The sequence below is a fragment of the Scyliorhinus canicula genome, chromosome 3 (assembly GCF_902713615.1).
Source record: "Scyliorhinus canicula chromosome 3, sScyCan1.1, whole genome shotgun sequence".
NCBI lineage: Eukaryota > Metazoa > Chordata > Chondrichthyes > Carcharhiniformes > Scyliorhinidae > Scyliorhinus > Scyliorhinus canicula.
In genome coordinates, this window is record NC_052148.1 from 193,205,484 (window position 1) to 193,223,948 (window position 18,465).

The 18,465-nt window shown below is 44.8% G+C and overlaps 1 protein-coding gene across 2 annotated transcripts in view; it reads right to left on the minus strand.

Annotated features, from left to right (window-relative positions):
- Window positions 1–18,465, minus strand: part of smad1 (SMAD family member 1) — a 140,849-nt gene that overhangs the window by 2,943 nt on the left and 119,441 nt on the right. The gene's annotated exons all lie outside the window — the stretch shown is intronic.

An 18,465-nucleotide genomic window follows, 5' to 3' on the forward strand; every position in this document is an offset into this window, starting at 1 on the left:
GCTTTGATCTGAGGAATAGTCAGCGAATGGCTGTCACCTATTTGGTTTGGCAGAAACAGGACCCTGTATACTGACAGATGTAGCTGCAAATACATGCAAAAGCGCTGCACTACGATCCTAATTAACAATCTTAAATTGGTTGCTGGCATAATTTTTAAACACAGAGGATTATTGAACAAATGTCGTCCAATTGCGGAATCACATCTAATATTGGACAGTGAGTTTTACATGCAGTCTGTAACTTGCCTGTCGCAAACAGCGGCTGGGGCATGCTGCCTGATATGATCTGCCAGGACTCAAGGCAAGGGAATACACAATGAATAGTCAGATCCCAAGTAGTAGAGGATCAAAGGGATCTTTTACAGGTTCACAGAACTCTGAAGACAGGACAGGTTGATTAAGCTGATTAAGGTGGCCTAAGGGGTTCTTGCCTTTATCAACCAAGGGACTGAATATAAGAGCAGGGAGGTTCTGCTGAGCTGTATAAAATGCTAGTTAGGCCCCAGCTGGAGTACTATGTACAGCTCTGGTCACCATACAATAGAAAGGAGGTGATTGCACTCGAGAGGGTGCAGATGAGATTCACCACGATGTTGCCTGGGCTGGATCGTTTCAGCTATCAAGAGAGACTGGAAAGGCTGGGGTTGTTTACCCTGGAGCAGAGAAGGCGAAGCGAGGTCATAACTACAATGTTCAAAATTATGAGGGACATAAATAGGGTGGATAGGAAGATACTTTTCCCCTTAGTGGAGGGTCAATAACAAGGGGTCAGAGATTTAAGGTAATGGGAAGGAGGTGGTTGGAATCTGGAACTCACTGCCTGGTTTAGGAAGTATTCAGGTGAGCACTTGAAATGCCATTGCATTCAAGTGCTGGAAAATGGGATTAGAATAGTTAGGTGCTTGATGGTTGGCACGGATGCGATGGGCCAAATGGCCTCTTTCTGTGTTGTAAAACTCTTAAGACCCTTTCGGAAGTACAACCTACATACCTAGCATCACAAAAGCTTTGACATGTCTCTTTTTTTCAGCAATACTCATATTGAATATCAAATTCACAATGTCTAATTTAACAAGCCAAATTAGTGCAATGTGGAACTGGAAGTTAATTCCAAAAACGGAGAATGCTCAGATGCACATTTGGCCAAGTTTCTTGAATTTTAATGCAGAAACTACAGTGATCCATGTTTAGCGTCACTAGAATATCCAGACGTCCGTGACATAAAGCTATGTATGATGGGATCTAAAAGGCAACAGGTCCATCAGCAAAGAAAATAGCTCCATTAAGAACAAAGGCATGGGGAGGGCACCAACTGCAATAAACAGTCAGAGAGATGGGTGGAACATTAATGAGAGTTTTTTCTTCAGGGAGAGCATGTTCACAGAGCAAGCTCTGGATACCATACAGAGCCTGCCTGTCTTGGAAGTGCTGGATATCAAAACCAGTGGAAGAACTTAGCAAAGCTACTGACAGTAAATGCATTCCTGTTGATGGGCTCCAGGATCTTGTTTTGAGTTATTGAAACGCTTAGGTGATGACGTTATACCCTGAATTCATCAAGCATAGAAAACTGGCAACCCTACAGCAACGTCTGTCTCTACTGGGAGGGAGAAGGATCTGCCTCAGGTTATGCGTGATGCAGAATTTATAGAATCACTACAGCACCGAATGAAGCCATTTGGCCCATTGAATCCACACAGCCCCTATGAAAGAGCACCCTATCTAGGCCCAGTTCCCCGCCCTATCCCGGTAAACCCATAACCCACGGACATGGAAGGGATAATTTAGCATGGCCTGGGGCAGAATGCAGAAATAATGTTACGGAGCTGCAAATAGGCAGTCTCAGTGAAGACATAGATATGTGGTACAAGATCATCTTGGGATCAACTATGGCAACAAGCTAGTGAACCACCAGGTTCAGCCTCAGAGTTGCCAGGGTGATGGATGGAGTTGGTAATTGCAGAACTTTTGCATCAGGAACTAAAGACCATGGCTTTAGGCTTTCCATTATTTAACTGGAGGAAATTTATGCTCATCCGAAAATGGATGCCAGTAAAGAAGTCTGCTAATTCAGCAACAATAGAGAAGTCACAAGAGGTTAGGTGAGGTAGAGTTGAATGTTGTCAGCGTAAACATGAAAACTAAACACTGTTTTTGGATTCCACTGAGGGTTACAGTATAGTTGAGAAAAAGGAGCCACGGGTAGATCCTTAGGGCACACCAGAATGAATGGTGAGGGATTGGGAAGAGAAACCATTACAGGTGCTCCTGTGCCTACAGTTAGAATAGAACCAGGTGAATTAAATCCAGCTGGAAGACAGAGGTAAGGTGTTGGAGGGAGGTGGTATGGTCAACCTTATCAAAATCTGTAGATAGGCGAGAAGGATGAGACTGGACAGTTTATCTTTTCTGTCATTTATCTTTTACCGGGCAGCATGGTGGCCTAGTGGTTAGCACAGCTGCCTCACGGCGCTGAGGTCCCAGGTTCGATCCCGGCTCTGGGTCATTGTCCGTGTGGAGTTTGCACATTCTCCCCGTGTCTGCGTGGGTTTTGCCCCCACAACCCAAAAATGTGCAGAGTAGGTGGATTGGCCATGCTAAATTGACCCTTAATTGGAAAAAATAATTGGGTACTCTAAATTTAAAAAAAAAAAGAAATTTATCTTTTACCGAGAATGTCATTTGTAACTCGCCGGCGTTTGAAAGGAGTATGGCATCAGGGAGAGCTAGCAAAACTGTAATCAATGGGAATCAAGGAGAGAACTCGCCACTGCTTGGAAGCACAAAAGGAAAATAGATTTGATTGTTGGAGGCCAATGATCTCAACCGCAGATCATCGCTGAAGCAGTTCCTCAGGGAAACCATCTTCATCTGTTTCATCAATGACGATCCTTCCGTCATAAGGTCAGAAGTGGAGATTTTTGTTGATGATTGCAGGGTTCAGTACCATTCACAACTCCTTAGATACTGAAGCAGTCCAGGTCAGCACACATCAAGACCTGGACAACATTCAGGCTTGGGCAGTAAGTAACAAGTTACATACCACACAAGTCCTAGGCAATGAATATCTCCAACAAGAGAAGCTACCAAACACTAAGTGGCTCTATTCCTCTCCTTTGTGAGAAAGCATTTGTAAAGAAACATAAATATAAATATTAAACTTGGTTGAAATAGACATTGTGGAATTTTAAATTCTAGTTTCTTTCTTAATCCTGGAAGAAGTCAATGAAAGGATATACCCATTTACTTTTCCACTATTGACCATATCACATACTTGGAAACTCTACCAAGTGTGATTTACATTGAAAATTTAGTTAAAAACCTTTCAAAAACATATTTTAGGCTTAAGGAAATGCCTGAAGTTTGCGTAGACAAGGTTAAAGCAATATATAGGTTACTTACCAGGGAGGTTTTATTAGAGGGTAATTTAGCCAGCACTGGGAAGATTGGATAGGCTGGCGTTATTAAAATCAGGCAAAGTTGAGGGAAATGTAATCGAAGTGCGTGAAATGAATAGTTGCCAAGATAAAATGGATAGAAAAGGACCTATTTTATTTAACAGAGGTCAATAGCTCGGGACATGGAGTTCAATAATTGCTGGAAAGATGGGAGGGTGAATATTTTCACTCAGAGGGTGTTGGAAATCTGAAATTTGCTGTTTGAAAGCCTGGTGGGGGACAGAAACAAGCAAAACAATGCAACTTCACCAAGCTATCAACATTCTCCTGGCGGTCACTGTCTGTGTGGGAGTTTGCACATTTCCCCGTGTCTGCGAGGGTCTCACCCCCACAACCAAAAGATGTGCACGATAGGTGGATTGGGCACGTTAAATTGCCCCTTAATTGAAAAAAAAGATTTGGGTACTCCAAATTTATTTTTAAAAAAGTTATCACCATCCTTGATGCTAGGTTTTTATTCCAAACCCCCTTCCAAAATCGTTTCAGTGCTTTACAAGTGGATAATGATGACATTCAATCTGAAGTGTAGAGGTTAGGTGCAAGAAGAGACCTTGAGCCATTTTACAAATGAATAGCTTACTTGGCCACGTCACAGGGTATTGTAAGCCATTTAATTTGGGCCTGGACTTACTGATGCAAATATCGGATTCATAACCATTCGTTTTAGATGTATAACTTTTAGTTTCAAGAATATAGCATTTAGGATGGAGATTAAAATGTTGGATGCAAGATAAATGGAAAGCCCGATTATAAATCTAGTAAACAAAGGGTTAATTACATTTAAGAGGGAAACGGTGTTTATCTTACAAGGTCAGAGGTGGGAGTGTAAAATTTAAATAATGAATGACCATTCTCTGAGCTTGTCAGAGCCAGAAGGTCCACCCTTGTCTCATTAAATATTTAAATTGTTTGTAACTAGTTTAGTCAATAGGATGGACAGCTAGTTTGTGATGCAGAGCAAGGCCACAGCGCAGGTTTAATTCCCATACCGGCTGAGGTTATTAATGAAGCTCCATTTTCTCAACCTTGCTCCTCGCCTACGGTGTGGTGATCCTCAGGTTAAATCACCACCAGTCAGCTTTCCCCCTCAAAGGGGAAAGCAGCCTGTGGTCATTTGGGACTATGGTTACTTCACTCCAGTACTCCATTGTTGAAAAAATACATTTTGTCAACGCTTCTCAGGAAAACAACTTCACACTGTATGAGAATTGTGTTCATTGGTTGGCGTGTGGACTCTGAGGTGTTTGAGAGATTGCACCAGTCAATGGTGACTGACTTAACTGACAAGCATTGTCAATCAATGTCTCAAGGATCTTCTTCCACTACCACCCCTCAGTTCTCCCTACCTTGCTGATTAGCTGTTCCAATGCAAAGTTTTGACCTATGGGGAATAGGAGAAAGTCTGCAGGCTGGACAGCTGCAAGGGGGCAGCAGGGTAGCATGGTGGTTAGCATAAATGCTTCACAGCTCCAGGGTCCCAGGTTCGATTCCCGGCTGGGTCACTGTCTGTGTGGAGTCTGCACGTCCTCCCCCTGTGTGCGTGGGTTTCCTCCGGGTGCTCCGGTTTCCTCCCACAGTCCAAAGATCCAAAGATGTGCGGGTTAGGTGGATTGGCCATGCTAAATTGCCCAGAGTGTCCTAATAAAAGTAAGGTTAAGGGGGGGGGGGTTGTTGGGTTACGGGTATAGGGTGGATACGTGAGTTTGAGTAGGGTGATCATGGCTCGGCACAACATTGAGGGCCGAAGGGCCTGTTCTGTGCTGTACTGTTCTATGTTCAATACAACCCAGGCAGTATGAAGCAGAAGGCTATTAAACATGAGGAGCAAACTGACACAAGAACAAACACAAAACTTACACACCAGTATGAGAAAGACAGCATGAGGGCAGAAGCACAGGTCAGAGTCGTTTGCCCAACTAAGAGTTTTACATCCTAATGCACATCAAATAATAATTAAATTGATTGAATAACAATTCAAATACAGCTTAGAAGGTATGACATGTTGACCATTACAGAGAGAGGGCTGCAAGCTAGTCAAAATTAGGAGCTATTCCAGGTTAAATTGGAAGTGGAGCAGGGATAGATTTATTGATTAAATATTGTTATAACATTAGAAAGAGAGATCAATCACTGGAGTCTCTGTTTAGCATTGAGGAATAAAAAGGGAATTAATACTGTAATGGGATTTGGCTGCAGGCCCTTTGATGGTGGCAATGAAGTGGTGGAATGTATTTGTTTATAGATTAGCGAGATTTTTAGAAAGAGTGAACTTGTTTTAATTTAAATGGAACAAGATGAAAAACTCAATTTAAGTGCGTTCAATGTAGTCTTTTGGAGCAATATGTTCTCGGGACAGGTCATTGTGTTTTATTGTTTCATGGGTTGTGAGCAATACTGACGAGAACATTCTTAATTGCCCTTTTGGTCCAGACTTGTGCCAGTGCCCTATGAAATGGAACCCCACTTTCTCCCACTATATGTTCACCTAACTGGTCTGTTTTTGTTCAACTTCCTGACCTGAATTATCCCAATGCCAATTAGCACGTGACCTGAATAATAAGCCTTACTTGTGATGGTGAGCTGCCATGATGCCTGTGTAGTGAAGGAGCTGCCACAGTGTTCTCAGGGAGTTTGATGGGGGCCTGGAGTCACATACAAGCCAGAACAGGTTTCTTGGTCTTTAGATGATTTTAATGACAAATCATGGGCAACATTATTTTTATTTTGTTACTCCAGATTTAGTTAGTTAACGGAATTCAAATTTCCCAAGTGTCATGCTGAATCTGAATTATATCCACAGATCATTAGTCTAGGCTTCTGGATTAATAGTTCAGTGATATAACAACTATGTTTCTTATTATTTAGTCAGAGGATACTTCGATGAGCCAGATTTATTAATAATTTAAAAGCAAGGAAAGATTTGACCAGTGATCAGAACAGCGAATACAATGATAACAGTTTGAAGAGGAGCCAGTTAGCCTTACTGAAATTCAGAACCTTAGTATGTGTGCTAACATTAATGGGATGATAGATTGACAACAGTAAACTGGTCAAAACTCTGATTAGGTAAAACCACAGATGAACAGTGGGAGGTGATCAAAATGTTTTTCTCATTTAGTATAGATCCCGAAAGGAAAAGAGCTCTAACTATCAAATAAAACTGCCACAGTTAACAAAAGTGCATATAAAACCAGAAATAATATTGTGCAGATCCAAGGGGAGAGAGGTCTTGTGGTGCACTGGGTAGAATCCATCCCCCTGAGGCAAATGCTCCAGGTTCAAGTCACATGGCCTTGCCAATGTTCTCGCTTGGAGGATGTTCTGGCTCTCGAGGGAGTGAAGCAAAAGTTTACCAGACTGATTCCAGGGATGGCGGGACTCATACGAGGAGCGATTGGCTAGGTTGGGATTGTTCTCACTGGAGTTCAGAAGAATGAGGGGGGATCTCATAGACACTTATAAAATTCTAACAGGGCTCGGCAGGGTAGATGTTCACGACGGTGGGTGTGTCCTGAACCAGGGGTCACAGTCTGAGGATTCAGGGTAAACCATTTCAGACCATAAGGAGCCATTTCTTCACACAAATGGGAATACAGTAAAAGGGAATACACAATAAATGGGAATATACGGAGAGGGGCAGATGAAGTGAGAGATCTTGGTGTGCAAGTGCACACGTCCCTCAAGGTAGCAGTACAGGTGGTTAGGTTGTAAAGAAGGCACATGGAATGGTCTCTTACATTGGCAGAGGTATAGAATACAAAAGTAGAGATATAATGATGGAATTGTATAAAACACCGGTGAGGGCACAACTGAAGTATTGTACGCAGCCCTGGTCACATTACAGAAAATACATTGTTGTTTTGGAGAGCGTGCAGAGAAAATTTACTAGAATGTTGTCAGGGCTGGAGAATCGTAGCTACAAGGAGAGATTAGAGAGGTTGGGGTTGTTTTCCTTGGAACAGAAAAGGCTGAGAAGTGACATGATTGAGATATACAAAATTGAGAGGGGCAGAGATCGAGTAGACAGGAGGAACCAGTTTCCCTCGACAGAGAGGTCAAAAACCAGGGGTCATTTTAAACTAAGCGGCAGAAGGTTTAGAGGAAACATGAGGAAAAACGCTTTTACGCAGAGTGTGGTGGGTGTCGAAATCGCTGCACAAGTTGATGGTGGAGGTTGAAACCCTAAACTCTTTTAAAGTTCCTGGATTTGCACCTTAAATGCTGTAAACTGCAGGGCAATGGGCTGTGTGCAGAAAGATGGGATTAGAAGGACACCTGGGTGCCTTTGGATCGGCATTGACAAGATGGGTCAAATGGTCCCCCTCTGCGCTGTATCTTTTCTATGGTTGTACAGCCAAGCAGGTTGACAGCCAACCTGTAAATCTTTCTCATAGGCCTGTGGCAAACAATAGGAGAGGGATAATCTCCAGGTCAACCAGAACCTACAGAAGACAACACATTCTTCCAGCGGAGCGGGCAGAGAGGGAAGCGATTTTTGGAGGGGAGAGCTGGAAGGTAAACTGAGTTTGTGATTTTTAACTTACTTTTTCGGAGCAGGAAACTGAAGATCTGGGAAGCTTGTATTACTCAATAAATCCGAGACACTACACGTGTAGTGTCTCCCACCCTCCCTCCTCCTCTAACCTGAAAACAAAGACTCAGTGCTGTGAGCAGGTAAGCTATTTACTTTTTTTCCCCTTTTTTACTGGGAGACTAAGTCGAGGTGATGGCAGCTAGGGCGGTGGAATGTTCCTCCTGCAGAATGTTCAAGGTAAGGGAGACCACCGGTGTCCTTGCTGACTTCACCTGCGGGAAGTGCAGCCATCTCCAGCTGCCTCACCGACCATGTTAGGGATCTGGTTGAACTGAGGATCATTCGGGAAGCTGAGGGGGCAATAGACAGAAGCTACAGGGATATAGTTACACCTGAGAACAAAGGTAGCTGGGTAACAGTTACAGGTGGGAAGAGGAAGCAGTCAGTGCAGGGATCCCCTGTGGTTGTTCCTTTCAACAATAACTATACCGCTTTGGATACTGTTGGGGGGGAATTACCCAGCAGGGGGAGGCTGCAGTGACCGGGTCTCTGGCACGAGGTCCGGTTCTGGGGCAAAGAAGGGAAGGGGGGAGATTAGGAGAGCACTAGTTATAGGGGACTCAATAGTTAGAGGTACAGACAGGCAGTTCTGTGGGCACGGGCGAGACTCTCGGATGTTTGTTGCCTCCCGGGTGCCAGGGTCCAAGACGTCTCGGATTGTGTCTTCAGGATCCTTAAGGGGGAGGAGGAGCAGCCAGAAGTCGTGGTGCACATTGGTACCAACGACGTAGGTAGGAAAAGGGGTGTGGATGTAATAAACGAGTTTAGGGAGTTAGGCTGGAAGTTAAAAGCCAGGACAGAGTTGTCATCTCTGGTTTGTTGCCAGTGCCACATGATAGCGAGGCTAGGAATAGGGAGAGAGTACAGTTGAACACGTGGCTGCAGGAATGGTGTAGGAGGGAGGGCTTCAGGTATTTGGATAATTGAAGCGCATTCTGGGGAAGGTGGGACCTGTACAAGCGGGACGGGTTGCATCTGAACCAGAGGGGCACCAATATCCTGGGAGGGAGGTTTTCTAGTACTCTTTGGGAAGGTTTCAACTAATTTGGCTGGGGAATGGGAACTGGATTTGTACTCCAGCAACTAAGGTCACCGATGTTCAGGACCCCAAAGCATGTAGTGAGGCAGAGGGGAAGGTAACACTGACAAAGGAGAGTACTTGCAGACACGGAGATGGGTTGAAGTGTATATACTTCAACGCAAGAAGCATCAGGAATAAGGTGGGTGAACTTAAGGCATGGATCAGTACTTGGGACTACGATGTGGTGGCCATCACAGAAACTTGGATAGAAGAGGGGCATAAATGGTTGTTGGAGGTTCCTGGTTACAGATGTTTCAATAAGATTAGGGAGGGTGGTAAAAGAGGTGTGGGGGGGGGGGGGGGGGGGGGCTTGCATTGTTAATTAGAGATGGTGTAACATCTGCAGAAAGGCAGTTTGAGGAGGATCTGCCTACTGAGGTAGTATGGGTTGAAGTCAGAAAAAGGAAAGGAGCAGCCACCCTGTTGGGAGTTTTCTATAGGACCCCCAATAGCAGCAGAGATGTGGAAGAACAGATTGGGAAACAGATTTTGGAAAGGTGCAGAAGTCACAGGGTAGTCGTCATGAGTGACTTCAACTTCCCAAATATTGAGTGGAAACTCCTTAGATCAAATACTTTGGAAGGGGTGGTGTTTGTGCAGTGTGTCCAGGAAGCTTTTCTAACAGTGTATGTAGATTGTCTGTCCAGAGGGGAGGTCATATTGGATTTGGTACTTGGTAATGAACCAGGGCAAGTGATAGATTTGTTAGTGGGGGAGCATTTTGGAGATAGTGACCACAATTCTGTGACTTTCACTTTAGTAATGGAGAGGGATAGGTGCATGCAACAGGGCAAGATTTACAATTGGGGGAAGGGTAAATACAATGCTGTCAGACAAGAACTGAAGTTGGGAACATAGGCTGTCAGGGAAGGACACAATTGAAATGTGGAACTTGTTCGAGGAACAGATACTACATGTCCTTGATATGTATGTCCCTGTCAGGCAGGGAAGAGATGGTCGAGTGAGGGAACCATGGTTGACAAGAGAGGTTGAATGTCTTGTTAAGAGGAATAAGGATACTTATGTAAGACTGAGGAAACAAGGTTCAGACAGGGCGCTGGAGGGATACAAGATAGCCAGGAGGGAACTGAAGAAAGGGTTTAGGAGAGCTAAGAGAGGGCATGAAAAATCTTTGGTGTAGGATCAAGGAAAATCCCACGGCTTTTTACATATATGTCAGAAATATGAGAATGACGAGAGCGAGGGTAGGTCGGATCAAGGACAGTAGCAGGAGATTGTGTATTGAGTCTGAAGAGATAGGAGAGGTCTTGAATTAGTACTTTTTTTCAGTATTTATGAATGAGAGGGGCCATATTGTTGGACAGGACAGTGTGAAACAGACTGGTAAGCTCGAGGAGATACTTGTTAGGAAGATATGTTGGGCATTTTGAAAAACTTGAGGATAGACAAGTTCCCCAGGCCAGACGGGATATATCCAAGGATTCGATGGGAAGCAAGAGATGAAATTGCAGAGCCATTGGCAATCATCTTTTCGTCGTCACTGTCAACAGGGGTGGTACCAGAGGATTGGACAGTGGTGAATGTCGTGCCCCTGTTCAAAAAAGAGAATAGGGATAACCCTGGGAATTACAGGCCAGTTAGTCTTACTTCGGTGGTAGGCAAAGTAATGGAAAGGGTACCGAGGGATAGGATTTCTGAGCATCTGGAAAGACACTGATTAGGGATTAGGGATAGTCAGCACAGATTTGTGAGGGGTAGGTCTTGCCACACAAGTCTTATTGAATTCTTTGAGGTGGTGACCAAGCACGTGGATGAAGGTAAAGCAGTGGATGTAGTGTACATGGATTTTTGTAAGGCACTTGATAAGGTTCCCCGTGGTAGGCTTACCATGGGAAATTTGGCCAGTTGGATAACGAACTGGCTAACCGATAGAAGTCAGAGAGTGGTGGTGGATGGAAAATATTCAGCCTGGAGCCCAGTTACCAGTGGCGTACCGCAGTGATCAGTTTTGGGTCCTCTGCGGTTTGTGATTTTCCTTAATGACTTGGATGAGGGAGTTGAAGGGTGGTTCACTAAATTTGCAGACGATACAAAGATTGGTGGAGTTGTGGATAGTGAGGAGGGCTGTTGTCGGCTGCAAAGAGACATAGATAGGATACAGAGCTGGGCTGAGAAGTGGCAGATGGAGTTTAACCCTGAAAAGTGAGGTTGTCCATTTTGGAAGGACAAATATGAATGTAGAATACAGGGTTAACGATAGGGTTCTTGGCAATGTGGAGGAGCAGAGATACCTTGGGGTCTATGTTCATAGATCTTTGACAGTTACCCCTCAAGTGGATAGAGCTGTGCAGAAGGCCTATTGTGTGCTAGTGTTCATTAGCAGAGGGATTGAATTTAAGAGCCGTGAGGTGATGATGCAGCTGAACAAAACCTTGGTACGGCCACATTTGGAGTACTGTGTGCAGTTCTGGTCGCCTCATTTTAGGAAGGATGTGGAAGCTTTGGAAAAGGTGCAAAGGAGATTTACCAGGATGTTGCCTGGAATGGAGAGTAGGTCTTACGAGGAAAGTTGAGGGTGCTGGGCCTTTTCTCATTAGAACGGAGAAGGATGAGGGGCTTGATAGAGGTTTATAAGATGATCAGGGGAATAGATAGAGTTGACAGTCAGAGACTTTTTCCTCAGGTGGAACAAACCATTACAAGGGGACATAAATTTCAGGTGAATGGTGGAAGATATAGTGAGGATTTCAGAGGTAGGTTCTTTACCCAGAGAGTAGTGGGGGCATGGAATGCATTGCCTGTGGAAGTAGTTGCATCGGAAACATTAGGGACCTTCAAGCGGCTATTGGATAGGTACATGGATTACGGTAGAATGCTGGGGTGTAGATGGATGTGTTCTTGATTTAGGATAAAAGTTCAGCACAACATTGTGGGCCGAAGGACCTGTTCTGTGCTGTATTTTCTATGTTCTATGTTCATGGAAGTCCATGGTCATCAAAGCCCTCTTGGGGCACAGTACCTGAAGAGAGAGATCGCCAAGGAATTGGGAGAGATATTAAAACAAAAAGAAAGTTGAGAGTGATAAAGATTAATAAAAGGTTTTGGTAATGAAAAAATGGGTGGTGTGAGCTCTTTAGAAATTGATGCAGTAATACAACAAAAGAAAATGGAAATAGCAGACATGTTGAATAATTATTTTATGTCAGCTTTCACAGCAAGAGGAGATTATATTTGCCATTTTGGGGAAGTTAATAATGAATCAAAGGCTGGCACTCACTAAAATTAACTGAGGAAACTATTAAAATGGTACCAAAGACGGGCAAATTCCAATGACCTTATGGTTTCCTCCACAAGGTTTTAAAGGAAGGAGATGAGGAAATTGCAGATGCTTTGGCTATATTCTTCCAAAGCTCCCAATTCTAGAATTGCTCCTCGATTGTAAAATTTCAAAAGCAACTTGATTGTTAAGCAAGGAGTGAGACAAAAACCAGGAAATTAGACCCATTGTCTAGCACCTGTTGTGAGGAAGTTATTGGAATCTATAATTAACGGCAGAGAGATTGAGCATGTGGAGAAATTTGAACTGATTAAGAGAGTCAATATGGGTTTGTAAAAGGGTTATGGCTAAGATCAAGTGTCAGATCAAGCTCAAGATGAGGTGCAATGTCTTTACTTGTCAGCTTGGATCTTGTATGTCTCTCTTGTGGAGGCCATGAATTGGATTCAATTTGAGTTTGAATTGTTTTTTGGAGCAAGCAATGAGATGGATTAAGGGCTTGCCCCGTCCATTCTGTGTATTGGGCTTTGTAACTTTAAGAATGGACTAAAATAAAAAATTATAACACCCAAAAGATAACTAACTGAATATTTTGAGTAAGTAACTGAAATAATAGGAGAGATGTGTGTGGATGTAGCCCATATGAACTACGAGAAGGCATTCAATAAAGGTTCTTCCTGAAAGACTATTAGGCGACATTAAACTTGTGGAACTCGAGACCTAGTTCGGAATCTTATTAGGTGGCAAATGACGGAGTAAGAAATGCTGATTATATACTCAAATTGGAAGGAGGTGGCCAGTTGCATTCCACAAGGAACAGTGTTTATAGATTCATAGAACTTACAGTGCAGAAGGAGGCCACTCGGCCCATTGAGTCTGCACCGGCTCTTGGAAAGAGCACCCCATTTCAGCCCACGCATCCACCCTATTCCCGTAACCCAGTAACCCCACCTAACCCGCACATCTTTGGACTGAAAACCGGAGCATCTGGAGGAAACAGGGCGAACGTGCAGACTCCGCACAGACAGGGACCCAAGCCGGGAATCGAACCTGTGACCCTGGAGCTACCCACTGTGCAACCGTGCCACTCTATATGCATTTAGAGTACCCAATTATTTTTTTTTTCAATTAAGGGCCAATTTAGTGTGGCCAATCCACCTATCCTGCACATCTTTGGGTTGTGGGGGTGAAACCCACGCAGACATGGGGAGAATGTGCAAACTTCACACAGACAGTGACCCAGGGCCGGGATTCGAACCCGGGTCCTCAGTGCCACAGTCCCAGTGCTAACTACTGCGCCACATGCCACCCCCTTTGAGGTGGTGGGGCCTCAACTATATTAATTCGTTAGTTAGATTACACAATAGACCCATACATTCAAGCATGATGACACAAACATTGGTGGTCAAAGGCAGAGGGTCATTATGACACGGGATTCAATTTGGCAAATCAAATAATTGCTGGCTCTCTGTAGGCAAATCCAGGCACTTCCATCGCCTGTTCTATCACTACAACCCTGTAAGTTTATTTCCCTCAAGTGACCATACAATTTCCTTTAAAAATTATTCATTATATCTGATATCATCATTGTCACAGGCAGCGCATTCCAGGTCATCAACACTTGCTGCATAAAAAAGGTTCTCTCACATCCTCCATCTCCTGCCCAAACCATGAATGCGTCCCCGAGTCCTTGCAACTTGGGGTACAGTAACTAGTGTAAATGGGAGCATAGAATTAGAGACATTAATAGATTGAGCAGATGGATGACAGATGGATTTCAAGGCAGCTAAGTGAGAGGTTATTAATTTTTGGACCAATAAAGGATAACTCAATTATTTAAATGTTGATAAACAAGGAACAGTGGAAGTCCAGAGAGATGATGATGATTTAAAAATAAATACATTCAGAGTATAGAATTATTTTTTTTCCAATTAAGGGGCAATTTAGTGTGGCCAAGCCACTTAACCTGCACAGTTTTGGGTTGTGGGGGTGAGACCCAAGCAGACATGGGGGGGGGGGGGGAATGTGCAAACTCCACGCAGAGTGACCCAGGGCCAGGATTGAACCTGGGTCCTCAGCGCCATAGGCAGCAGTGCCAACCACTGCGCCATCTTGCCGCCCCTAGATGATGATGAGATTACATACAGAAAGCTTGTATTACATGGAATAAAGAAGCTTTTCACAAGTCGAGGAGACACAGCCGGAGTGAGACACATCCAGAGTGGGAATTTGGAACTTGGTAATTTGGTGGAGTGAGGTAATTCGGTGGGAGAAGATGCTTTTTCCCTACTGTTTTGTTCTCTCTCTTTCTTCTGGCCTGTAACTTTCAATCTGCAGGGAGAGAACCAGAGAGCATCAGAGAACCTGGGAAGGAGCTCCTCACAGACCGCATGGTTCGGTTGGAGCAGCAGTTGGATGCACTTAGGAACATGCAGGTGGCGGAAAGCGTCAGAGATAGCAGTTATATAAATGTGGTCACACCCAAGGTGCAGGCAGAGAAATGGGTGACCACCAGAAAGGGCAGGCAGTCAGTGCAGGAATCCCCTGTGGTTGGCCCGCTCACAAGCAGGTATACCCCTTTGGATACTGTCGGGGGGGAATAGCCTATCAGGGGAAAACAGCAGCAGCCAGAGCCGTGGCACCACGGCTGGCTCTGATGTTCAGAAGGGAGGGTCAAAGCGCAGAAGAGCAATAGTCATAGGGGACTCTATAGTCAGGGGCACAGGTAGGTGCTTCTGTGGACATGAAAGAGACTCCAGGATGGTATGTTGCCTCCCTGGTGCCAGGATGTCTCCGAATGGGTAGTGGGCATCCTGAAGGGGGAGGGCAAACAGGCAGAGGTCGTTGTACATATTGGTACTAACGACATAGGCAGGAAGGGGCATGAGGTCATGCAGCAGGAGTTCAGGGAGCTAGGCAGAAAGTTAAAAGACAGGACCTCGAGGGTTGCAATCTCGGGATTACTCCATGTGCCAGTGAGGCTAGAAATAGGAAGATAGAGCAGCTAAACACGTGGCTAAACAGCTGGTGTAGGAGGGTTTCTGTTATCTGGACCATTGGGAGCTCTTCCAGGGCAGGTGTGACCTGTATAAGAAGGACGGGTTGCATCTAAACTGGAGAAGCATAAATATCCTGGCCGTGAAGTTTGCTAGTGTCACACGGGAGGGTTGAAACTAGTATGGCAGGGGGGTGGGCACCGGAGCAATAGGTCAGAAGGTGAAAGCATTGAGCGAGAACTAGGGAATAGGGCCAGTATGGCTCTGAGGCAAAGCAGACAGGGAGATGTTGCTGAACATAGTGGGTCTGGTGGCCTGAAGTGCATATATTTTAATGGAAGAAGTATTACACGTAAGGCAGATGAACTTAAGAGCTTGGATTAGTACTTGGAACTATGATGTTGTTGCCATTACAGAGACCTGGTTGAGGGAAGGACAGGATTGGCAGCTAAACGTTGCAGGATTTAGATGTTTCAGGCGGGATAGAGGGGGATGTAAAAGGGGTGGCGGAGTTACACTACTGGTTAGGGAGAATATCACAGCTGTACTACGGGAGAACACCTCAGAGGGCAGTGAGGCTATATGGGTAGAGATCAGGAATAAGAAGGGTGCAGTCACAATGTTGGGGGTTTACTACAGGCCTCCCAACAGCCAGCGGGAGATAGAGGAGCAGATAGGTAGACAGATTTTGGAAAAAGAGTAACAACAACAGGGTTGTTGTGATGGGAGACTTCAACTCCCCCAATATTGACTGGGACTCACTTAGTGCTAGGGGCTTAGACGGGGCAGTTTGTAAGGAGCATCCAGGAGGGCTTCTTAAAACAATATGTAGACAGTCCAACTAGGGAAGGGGCTGTACTGGACGTGGTATTGGGGAATGAGCCCGGCCAGGTGGCAGAAGTTTCAGTAGGGGAGCATTTCGGGAACAGTGACTACAATTCAGTAAGTTTTAAAGTGCTGGTGGACGAGGATAAGAGTAGTCCTAGGGTGAATGTGCTAAATTGGGGGAAGGCTAATTCTAACAATATTAGGTGGGAACTGAAGAACATAGATTGGGAACGGATGTTTGAGGGTAAATCAACATCTGACATGTGGGAGGCTTTCACGTGTCAGTTGAAAGGAATTCAGGATCGGCATGTTCCTGTGAGGAAGAAGGATAAATACGGCAAATTTCAGGAACCTTGGATAACGAGAGATATTGTAGGCCTCGTCAAAAAGAAAAAGGAGGCATTTGTCAGGGTTAGAAGGCTGGGAACAGACGAAGCCTGTGTGGAATATAAGGAAAGTAGGAAGGAACGTAAGCAAGGAGTCAGGAGGGCTAGAAGGGGTCACAAAAAGTCATTGGCAAATAGGGTTAAGGAAAATCCCAAGGCTTTTTACACATACATAAAAAGCAAGAGAGTAGCCAGGGAAAGGGTTGGCCCACTGAAGGGTAGGCAAGGGAATCTGTGTGTGAAGCCAGAGGAAATGGGCGAGGTACTAAATTAATACTTTGCATCAGTATTCACCAAAGAGAAGGAATTGGTGGATGTTGAGTCTGGAGAAGGTTGTGCAGATAGCCTGGGTCACATTGAGATCCAAAAAGACGAGGTGTTGGGCGCCTTGAAAAATATTAAGATGGATAAGTCCCCAGGGCCTGATGGAATCTACCCCAAAATACTCAAGGAGGCTAGAGAGGAAATTGCTGAGGCCTTGACAAAATCTTTGGATCCTCACCGTCTTCAGGTGATGTCCCAGAGGACTGGAGAATAGCAAAAGTTGTTCCTTTATTTAAAAAGGGTAGAAAGGATAATCCAGGGAACTACAGGCCGGTAAGCCTTACATCAGTGGTAGGGAAATTACTGGAGAGAATTCTTCGAGACAGGATCTACTCCCATTTGGAAGCAAATGGACGTATTAGTGAGAGGCAGCATGGTTTTGTGAAGGGGAGGTCGTGTCTCACTAACTTGATAAGAGTTTTTCGAAGAGGTCACAAAGATGATTGATGGTAGGGCAGTCGATGTTATCTATATGGACTTCAGTAAGGCCTTTGACAATATCCCTCATGGTAGACTGGTACAAAAGGTGAAGTCACACGGGATTAGGGGTAAGCTGGCAAGGTGGATACAGAACTGGCTGGGTCATAGAAGGCAGAGTGGCAATGGAAGGGTGCTTTTCTCATTGGAGGGCTGTGATTAGTGGTGTTCCGCAGGGATCAGTGCTGGGACCTTTGCTGTTCGTAGTATATATCAATGATTTGGAGGAAAATGTAACTGGTCTGATCAGTAAGTTTTCAGACGACACAAAGGTTGCTGGAATTGTGGATAGCGATGAAGGCTGTCAGAGGATACAGCAGGATTTAGATCGTTTGGAGACTTGTGCGGAGAAATGGCAGATGGAATTTAATCCGGACAAATGTGAGGTAATGCATTTTGGAAGGTCTAATGCAGGTAGGGAATATACAGTGAATGGTAGAACCCTAAAGAGTATTGAAAGTCAGAGAGATCTAGGTGTACAGGTCCACAGGTCACTGAAAGGGGCAACACAGGTGGAGAAGGTAGTCAAGAAGGCATACGGCATGCTTGCCTTCATTGGCCGGGGCATTGAGTATAAGAATTGGCAAGTCATGTTGCAGCTGTATAGAACCTTCGTTAGGCCACACTGGAGTATAGTGTTCATTTCTGGTCACCACACTACCAGAAGGATGTGGAGGATTTAGAGAGGGTGCAGAAGAGATTTACCAGGATGTTGCCTGGTATGGAGGGCATTAGCTATGAGGAGTGGTTGAATAAACTCGGTTTGTTCTCACTGGAACGACGGAGGTTGAGGGGCGACCTGATAGAGGTCTACAAAATTATGAGGGGAATAGACAGAGTGGTTCGTCAGAGGCTTTTCCCCAGGGTTGAGGGGTCAATTACTAGGGGTCATAAGGTGCGAGGGGCAAGGTTTAGAGTAGATGTACGAGGCAAGTTTTTTTTACACAGAGGGTAGTGGGTGCCTGGAACTCGCTGCCGGAGGTGGTGGTGGAAGCAGGGACGATAGTGACATTTAAGGGGCATCTTGATAAATATATGAATAGGATGGGAATAGAGGGATACGGACCCAAGAAGTGTAGAAGA